General features: G+C 38.7%; 1 long non-coding RNA gene across 2 annotated transcripts; it reads left to right on the top strand.

Moving 5' to 3' along the window:
• Positions 1-610: 610 nt before the first annotated feature.
• On the top strand, positions 611-8,310 carry LOC110367372. Of its 2 annotated transcripts, none has more exons than XR_002427418.2 (4): positions 611-668; positions 746-861; positions 7,911-8,000; positions 8,244-8,310. It is a non-coding gene; the product is annotated as an uncharacterized LOC110367372 (long non-coding RNA). The 2 variants fall into 2 exon arrangements; XR_002427417.2 differs by having other exon boundaries at positions 7,892-8,000.
• The last annotated feature ends 247 nt before the right edge of the window (positions 8,311-8,557 follow it).

Genomic DNA, 8,557 nt, shown 5'->3' with positions numbered 1-8,557 from the left:
CAGTTCCGTTCAGAAGCTGAAAAGTAATTTGCATCCATCAACTAATTCAGATTGAGAAGGTGAACCGGTAAGTAGACTGTCAGAAAAATTTACCTCCGCCCATCACAGAAAATAACACATTTACATTTATCCAACAAGTCTTTAGTAAAGCTGATCATTACATAAACATAATCCATAAATCTGATTCACCTGACTGAACATGCTAAACACTACTATCAATCACATCCACCACAGCAGGGATGTAATATTGTAATATTGTTACTAAATAATTTTTTTGAACAAAATACTCAATGAACTGCTGCTGGCTTTTGTTTGCTGTGATCTGTTTCATTTTACAAAGTACTCTCTTTGCAATTCCTTTTCTTTCCTTCAATCAGCTCAATCCCCACTTATGCTTGTCCTGGGTTCTTCTCTGACCTTTATTGCCCCTTTTCCAGAAGTACCAATTTAGGGCGGTTTGCTTTGTAACGTGTCAGATTGTGGTGGGATGGTGTTCCACCCTCGCCACTTTGTGCACCAGGTGTAGCAAGAAGCGCGCCATTGATTGGTGGGCGGGGCAGATGGCTTTATAGGTGAGCAGGCCGCTGCGAGGTGCGTGTTTCTTTGTTTCCCCTACTACATGTCGGCTGCCTAAGTGGCTGGTGTGCTTGATCCTCTCATCTCAAATCGTAAGTGCCATTTGTAACATCTGTGATTGTGATTGTGGTTGGCATTTTGGTGCTAAACCTGCCGTGTGTTTCTGCAGCGTTGCTCTGCTGGCACTGGCAGCTGCAGCTGGAGGTTGTTGCAGTGTGCGGCTTCCATCTAGTCCTCGCATGCTGGTCCGCTCCCTCCCTGGTTGGGTTGTGTCTGCACTCCTGGGTAAGATACTGTTGAGAATTAAAAATATATCTTAGTTGGGATTACTGAGGAAAGCAGAGGGGGGTCTGTCCTTTCCTGCTCCAGCGTAAGATAAACATGGAGTTTTATTGCCCTGAGGGGGGGGTCAGAAGGAGAGGGGGTCAGTCATCCTACCTCTGAGCCATGCAGGAGGAGTTTAAAGTTAATAAAAGGAATGTCTTGGTAAAACTTACTTCAGACAGACAGACTTATCCACCGGTGAGAACAACATCTTGTAATGGTATGTAACTCTGTCTCCATATTTAATTTCTATGAATTAAATATGTATTTAAACCGTTCTACCTCTGATCAATGATTCCTTATTTTATTGTCAAATCTTAAACCGGGGTAAAAATGGGCCTTTAGTAGCGAAGCAGGATTAGGCCAAGAATAAAAATATCACAATTTGGTTAGCCGTGACCCGGATTTTGACATTAAAGTGGAGGAACATTTTGAATTTGGGCACGAAGAAGTAATCACTTGCAGCAAAACAGGGTCGACCCGAAAAAAAGTAAGGAGATTTTGATTCTCCTATTGGCTAAAGATTAGATGTAGGCTAAATCAAGTGTTGCTGTAAGTGAGACACTTTCTTCTCAAAATATCAGAGGCTGAACGGTATAACTAGGTTTGAATGGAATTTATGTTGAAACCGAGAAATGACTGAATGGGATTTATGTGTTTGTTTACGTCAGAAAAACTTAGAATTGGATATTAACCTAAATGCCAAGAAGCCTTGAAATGGTGAGGCGAAAAATAAAATAAAACGAAATAAAAAAGATAAAAACATAGACAAAAAAAAGGGATATGTTCGGGGATTGGCCAAACGACAACCAGACTGACAAACTGGTAATTTTAGGGCTGAGGTGTGCGCTGCCTCTTGAGAACTTGGGACACTCATAAAGTAGCAGGGAATAGGACGGCCGAGATACGTAACATCTTTAAGTTGAGGCTAAGAGCAGCAAGACCTTAAGAGTGAGCTGTTATAGAAGATAAGAGATTAAAAAAAGGGATCCCAGGAAAGCAATAGAAGTTTGTTTTCTAGTTTTCGAAAAACGGGGTTTTTCGAGAACACGACGATTAGACGAGGAGATTTTAACATAAGGAAACGTTTCGTCGAGTGGAAGGGTATTAAAAGGAGGAGACCCTCTGCGCGCGCCAGGCTGTCTGTCTTAAATGTTATATTTGTTATGTCTTGTCTGATGTTTTGAATGTCTCGGTAATATGGGATCCATGGTTTTGAGAGAAGGAGAGATTGGTTGAACCCTGCAACTCAGCGGAGAGTGGGGGTATGTGTGTGTGTGTGTGTGTCTTCATGAGGGTGTGAATTTCTCCGCGTGCATGGGCCTCAAGATTAGAGCAATGACTGGGGTGCAGTTTAATTTTGTTAAGTAAAAGTGATAAGTAAAATATGGGTGAAAATAAAAACTAAAGGGGAATTTGGAAATCATTGGAAAAAGGGTTGATGCATTAATAATGTTTGTTGAAGTGCAGGAGAATTTCAATGCAGTAAAACGTTTGAGGTATTGGCTGCAAGCTGTATGTGTGAGTTGCATTGGAGAGCATGAACTGCTGCGTTTTGGTGAGTTTTGGAGAAAACTTTTTTATTTTTGAACTGTAGCCTAAAAGTTAGAAAGTGGTTAGAAGTTTGGAAAAGTTGTTGAAAATTTGGCTGAACATTGAACATCTGTTTGAGGCATTGTAAATTGGGAGAACACAAAAAAGGGAAAATGCCTTCTGTTAGAGTGTAATTTTAACTAGCATTATCTATTGCAAAATAGCATTTTAAAATGCCTAATGAATATATATACTTTCAGACATGAAATATAATTTGCGATTAAATAGTGATTAAATGGTTTTCATTGTTTGATAGCCCTAGTTATAATAGATAAATAAATAAATATAATTCATCAGACTTAAATCTGGCTGATTAATAGGGAGCAGAAAATAGCCACCCTATAAACTTTTGCTCGCTTGCAGGCCTGGGAAAAAAACACATTAAGCAGAACTAAACAGAGTTAAAAGTTGGGTTAAACTGTACCTTAATAGTGTGTGCAACCTGATATTGCGGTTGATTTGATCGATTTTGTTAACACTGCATTTAGTCATGAGTCAGTTTTGAAGTGATCCTTAAATGAACCAGCTAAAATTGAGGAATTTATGACTAATGTTATTGGTTTGCATTGTTTTATTATAGATACTGATATTGCAGAGCGCCAAAACCTAGTACAAATAGACAATATTACGGGATCATCACAGGACGGTCCCCAAATTATTCATTATATGTAATCACATTTTCATGGTCCCACAAAATGCAGATGCCCTTGTTACACAGTAATTTAGAGCCCGAGGAATCTTTTTTTCTTTGTTCATTTGGTGATGTGCAAATTCTGGTGAATGAACTTTTCAACATCAGTTGCTGGTGATTGTTTGTGGCCGGCAGAATTTGACTTCAAAATTTACTAAACACAGGCGCATTACTGATTTTAGAGCTGTTTTAAAATGTACCTTTGGTGTTTTTTATATTTTTTCCTTGATAGATGGAGTTACACAGCATTTTCTTTATACACTTTAGCAGAAGGTTCCTGAGTTTGTCTGGGACTCTTGATATCTTCTGAAAAAAAAAATCAGTAGGATGGATCTAACACACAGGTGTGGATCCTAAATAAATCAGTCCAATTTAGGGGAATTATTTAGAGTAATAGTGTTACAACAACAAAAACAACTGCCCTCTTCAATATCACAGCTGATGAATTTCAATCTTGATACGCTCGCTCAGACAATATTTGATACACCATTTGCCTGTGACTCAAAGGAAGGGTGATACACAATGTTTGAGTTTGTTAATTACTAAAAGTTGGTAAAATTACAGTTATTGGAAAACAATATAGGAAGGAGTGACAGTAAGCAGCTTATTCCATTGAGAACTGTCTCTATTTTAATTTAAGGTGGGGGAGCCCCCCCCCCCCCCCGTTTTTCTTTTTCTATCTTAATTTTGTTACAGGTCTGTTCGTTCTGGAGTATGGACATGTCTGACATGAGATGCAGATCAGTGCCGATTTGGGGTTGGAAGAATGAAACTGAGCATTTACAGCCCATATGTGTGTCGTGGGGCACCCATCACATCTGGGACAGTTGCTTACGCTGGACACTGGGCCAAGGACTGTTTCACATCACTAAATCCTGGCAAGAAGTCCTAATACCACCTCACCTTCAAGAAGGTCAGTGCCCCATCAAGGGGATAACGCTCCCATGAACAATGTTTCCTCACCCTGGAACAATGGCCAACGCCTATGAACAGCACAAATCTTAAGCTGTCAAGGAAAAATGACTGTCTGCATACACTGGAGTTGAATGTCTCATCCAGTTTCTGAGTCGTGGACCAGAACTTTGTCACTGAGGTGCATCGACAGCGAATCACTGCAACACGTGGGGGACGAAATGTGGAGTTCCATACATGGAAGCTGTGAGTGCGACGTCTAAACTCCAATCTCTTTTCTGCCTGATCTGCTGTACATGTCAGTCCAGTCCATCTCAAGGACCACAGACTGATAACAGACTTTTTGTTAAGGTAAATGGATTGGTGCAGGTAATAACTTCTTAAGGCAGCCGATTGAGCAAATACCAGCAGTACAGGTTTGCGGTTTTGAAAAATATACTACTGTCTCTTAAATTTTCTACTATATAACTGATATGTTCCTTTTAAACATGAGTTTTAATTCTATTATGTCCAGGACCATATTGCTCATAATTGACAGCAGAAGGTGTATTTTACCATCACAATTATTAGCAGAAAATCCACTGGGGTGGGGATATTTTTCACATTTAGGGTTCTGTGATGCTGCAAGCTCACAGCTGCATGCCATAAATTTACAGACTGGAAGTTCTTATCAGCTTCTATGATGCAGGGGGCCTCTCACTAGCAGGCAAAGGGGTGATTTGGGTGAGACGTCTTGTTTCCTATTCATTGCAGAGATACACTTTTTAGGTTAAACGGATCTGTTAGGCTATTTCTTGATAACTCATAAGTATTGAGATTTTTCTATTGTACAATATAACTGTTGCATGCTAAAACTTATCAGATTTTCACCAGACTTTGCCGTTACCAGGTGTTTTATTTAGGCAAAACCCAATATTTTATCAGTATGTAAGTACCTTGGAACGTTCAGCATTCTCATACCATCAACTTGCTGTGAGCATATTAGTTTACAATTATTATTTCAATGGGTACACTGATCTTATACAACTTTTGATGGACTTCTTGTAGATCTGTGGGATTATGAAATTACATTATGTTTTGATCTGAATCCGGGATATAGGGCAGTGTTTTTCATACTTCAATTCAGATAATTATTTGCAGTTAATTGATTCCCTGTGGTGACTAATACTATTCTTTGTTAATGTTTTGTAACAAAATTAATTTTGTTCCAAGCAGAGGGATGTGACATAAACATTTATATGATAACACTATATCGTAAAGTTATATAGATCTTAAACTTTATATCAACCCTTGGCACAAGTAATTTAAGGGAAGGATTCTTGTGCAGGACACCACAGAGGTATGTAACTGCATTGTAAATCAGATAACGGTTGTTTAAACAAAAAGAAACCCCCCACAAAAGACCTTACCCATGGCTCTCCGGAATGTTTGTTAAGTGACTCCCAAAACAGAACTGTAAATTACATTTAATGAGCGGAGTGTCAGACACCACGAATCTGCTACAGATAGATTATATGAGGGGGTTCTTGGAAAAAGGCTTAAACAGTTTAGGCAGGACAATAAAGTGAATGTTAAATTAAACAGAAAAACTACATAAACTACAAAAAACTGGATAAAACAGAGATCAACAGAGGGTAACTTAATGCATATTTAGTTTACTTTAAAATCATTGGTTTGTCAGGTAGGTTTGTTAAGGATTCAAAGCCACGTATATCTGTTGCAGTAAACTGGATCAGGATTTGTAACAACTGGATAAAACAAAATGAGGGTTTGCTTTTCCTCTCAGATTAAAAATAGGAACTTTTTTACAGCATACACATCTGAGTATGGAGGAAATGGTACAGAAGTGAGGTGTGGTGACTGCTGAAAGGTTTTGTGTGGAGTGACTGCTGAATGGTAATCTTTAATCTTTAATCCAGAGAACATTCTGACATTCTTACAGGAAAATGTACTTTGATTTCAAATTAAATTAACTAATTTTGGATTCCACAGACATGGCGATTCCCACCGGAGGTATAAAGTTTTTGTGCATGCATTCTCTTGCAGGACAATCAGAGGCCCAGCGTCAGGAAAGAGGAATTGCAATAAAATGTCTCATTAACTATTACATTTCTAAAATAGGTTTCTCATAGGCTGGAGGGGAAACAACAAGAAGGTTGGTTCAGATTAATGGGGAGAATTCTAAACACAATTGACTATAGTTCTGTGCACAGACGTAAATTGGAAATGGGGTGAAAAAGCTGTGAAGTGTGTTTCTTTTGGGAGAGTTCAGTTAATTTCATTACAGGATATGTTTCCATATGACTGAAAGGAGCTTTTCGGGACCGAAGTCAACCTCCGGAATTACAGGTAGCACACAACATTTGATATCTAAACGGTTGTCGTGTAAGTTTCAGGTTGTATTGGAGACATTAAATTAGGAGAAACGGGAGGGGAGTCCACTCACCCCCGACTTCGGAGTGCACGCTAAGGTTATCGACAAGCAGATGTGGTGGGCCAGAGGTCAGGGGCCCATCAGACTCCAGGAGCCGTGTGTACCAGCCACCAGAGGGTTCCAGGGAGACATCACCGGAACAACTTATCTCGCAGAGCCACCCACGGAGGGGCAGCTGGAATTTTATTTTGTTTTCGTTTTTTATTTTTAATAAAGATTAACATACAGTTCTGTGGAGACCGCGGTTGGAACACTGACTCTTTAAACCATCTTCTTTAAAGGCGAGAAGAAGACATCTCCGAGATGCAAGACATCATGACAACAATTGAATGCATTGTGTAAAAAAGAAAAAAAAAGAAAATGAGAGTTTTGTAACCACTGCATATGTCTTATAAGTTCCATATTCATAAGGTGTTCAATATTAGTATCGTTAGAATCTTGGTTTTGCATTGCATGAAAATCTGTTTTTTTATTCTGTGGTTTGATCTGAGTGTAGTGCTTTCATGGGTTATCTTTATTTCTAAGAAGACATTTTGTTAATCTAGGTTAGGACTCTTAAAGTCATAGTTAGATCATATAATAGTTTTTGGTAGTTGCACATTTATCTTAGCTTTGCACCTCTCGGATAAAGGTGCTTACTTTTCTTAATTCTAGTAGGTTAGAGATTCAGATAGGTTTAGTAGCTTTTTAGCTTATACTTGGGTTATTTTACATTTAAGGGGAACATTTGAACTTCATTTGATTTCATAAGTCGCCAACAGAGGGGACAGTGGGTTACAATATTACATCTTACTATTTACATTTTGTTTAAGGGTTTCAAGACATAGACTTAGTTTAGCCTAGTTATTGGTTTGATCTTTGAGGGATCAAAACAGAGGGGTTGTTGAGAATTAAAAATATATCTTAGTTGGGATTACTGAGGAAAGCAGAGGGGGGTCTGTCCTTTCCTGCTCCAGCGTAAGATAAACATGGAGTTTTATTGCCCTGAGGGGGGGGTCAGAAGGAGAGGGGGTCAGTCATCCTACCTCTGAGCCATGCAGGAGGAGTTTAAAGTTAATAAAAGGAATGTCTTGGTAAAACTTACTTCAGACAGACAGACTTATCCACCGGTGAGAACAACATCTTGTAATGGTATGTAACTCTGTCTCCATATTTAATTTCTATGAATTAAATATGTATTTAAACCGTTCTACCTCTGATCAATGATTCCTTATTTTATTGTCAAATCTTAAACCGGGGTAAAAATGGGCCTTTAGTAGCGAAGCAGGATTAGGCCAAGAATAAAAATATCACAATACCTGTTTAGATTTTAATTTGCTTTACCTGAATCCATAGGTTTTCTAATGAGTTTCCTCATTTAGAATTGTCTTGGAGTTGCAGTGCTTTGGACGATCTGTCTTGTTTTGCCAGTGTTTGTTTGGGATGCTCTCAACGAAACCTGTTGCTGCTTGGACAGGCTGAGCAAGCGGGGTAAGACTCCTTTGGCCCCATTGAAAAGCATTTGAAATTGGACGATAACAATTTGTTACACTGTTTGAAATGCTTGTGTTTTTGCTTGTACAGTTTGTTTGCTTATTATTATTAATGTGTTTGCTTTCTTTTGTTTTGATTTACTAATTTGTTTTCTTTTGCAATGCATGTTTTGTTTGTTCATTTATTCTTTTGGAAAAATTTAAATTGTCCTTATTTCGCATGATTCCTTTTTCTTCCTAGGGCTCGAGTAGTTGGCCTGAAGCCATGTTTTTACAAAGAGAAATGTTTTAATGAAATTGTTTAATAAATTTTTGTGGACTATTCTGTGTTCTGGTGCATCTTGCTTAAAAAGACCCCCCCCCCACCACCTTGTGTTGGTCACAGGATTTTAGGCCTTCCCACTAATATTGGTTACTTGGAACCATTACAATTTCTAGTACCTTCTTCGCTGGGGTTCTAACCGCAGCAAGTCGTCTTGAAGATGACGCCTCAGAAGGCTGTCTGTCTCTGATTGGCTAAGGAGTGGAGTTACTTTTTGTGTAACAACAGAGACT

Source organism: Fundulus heteroclitus, unplaced genomic scaffold (assembly GCF_011125445.2).
Source record: "Fundulus heteroclitus isolate FHET01 unplaced genomic scaffold, MU-UCD_Fhet_4.1 scaffold_171, whole genome shotgun sequence".
NCBI lineage: Eukaryota > Metazoa > Chordata > Actinopteri > Cyprinodontiformes > Fundulidae > Fundulus > Fundulus heteroclitus.
Note: the sequence above shows the minus strand (reverse complement) of the source record. Positions and strands in the feature narration are given on the sequence as shown.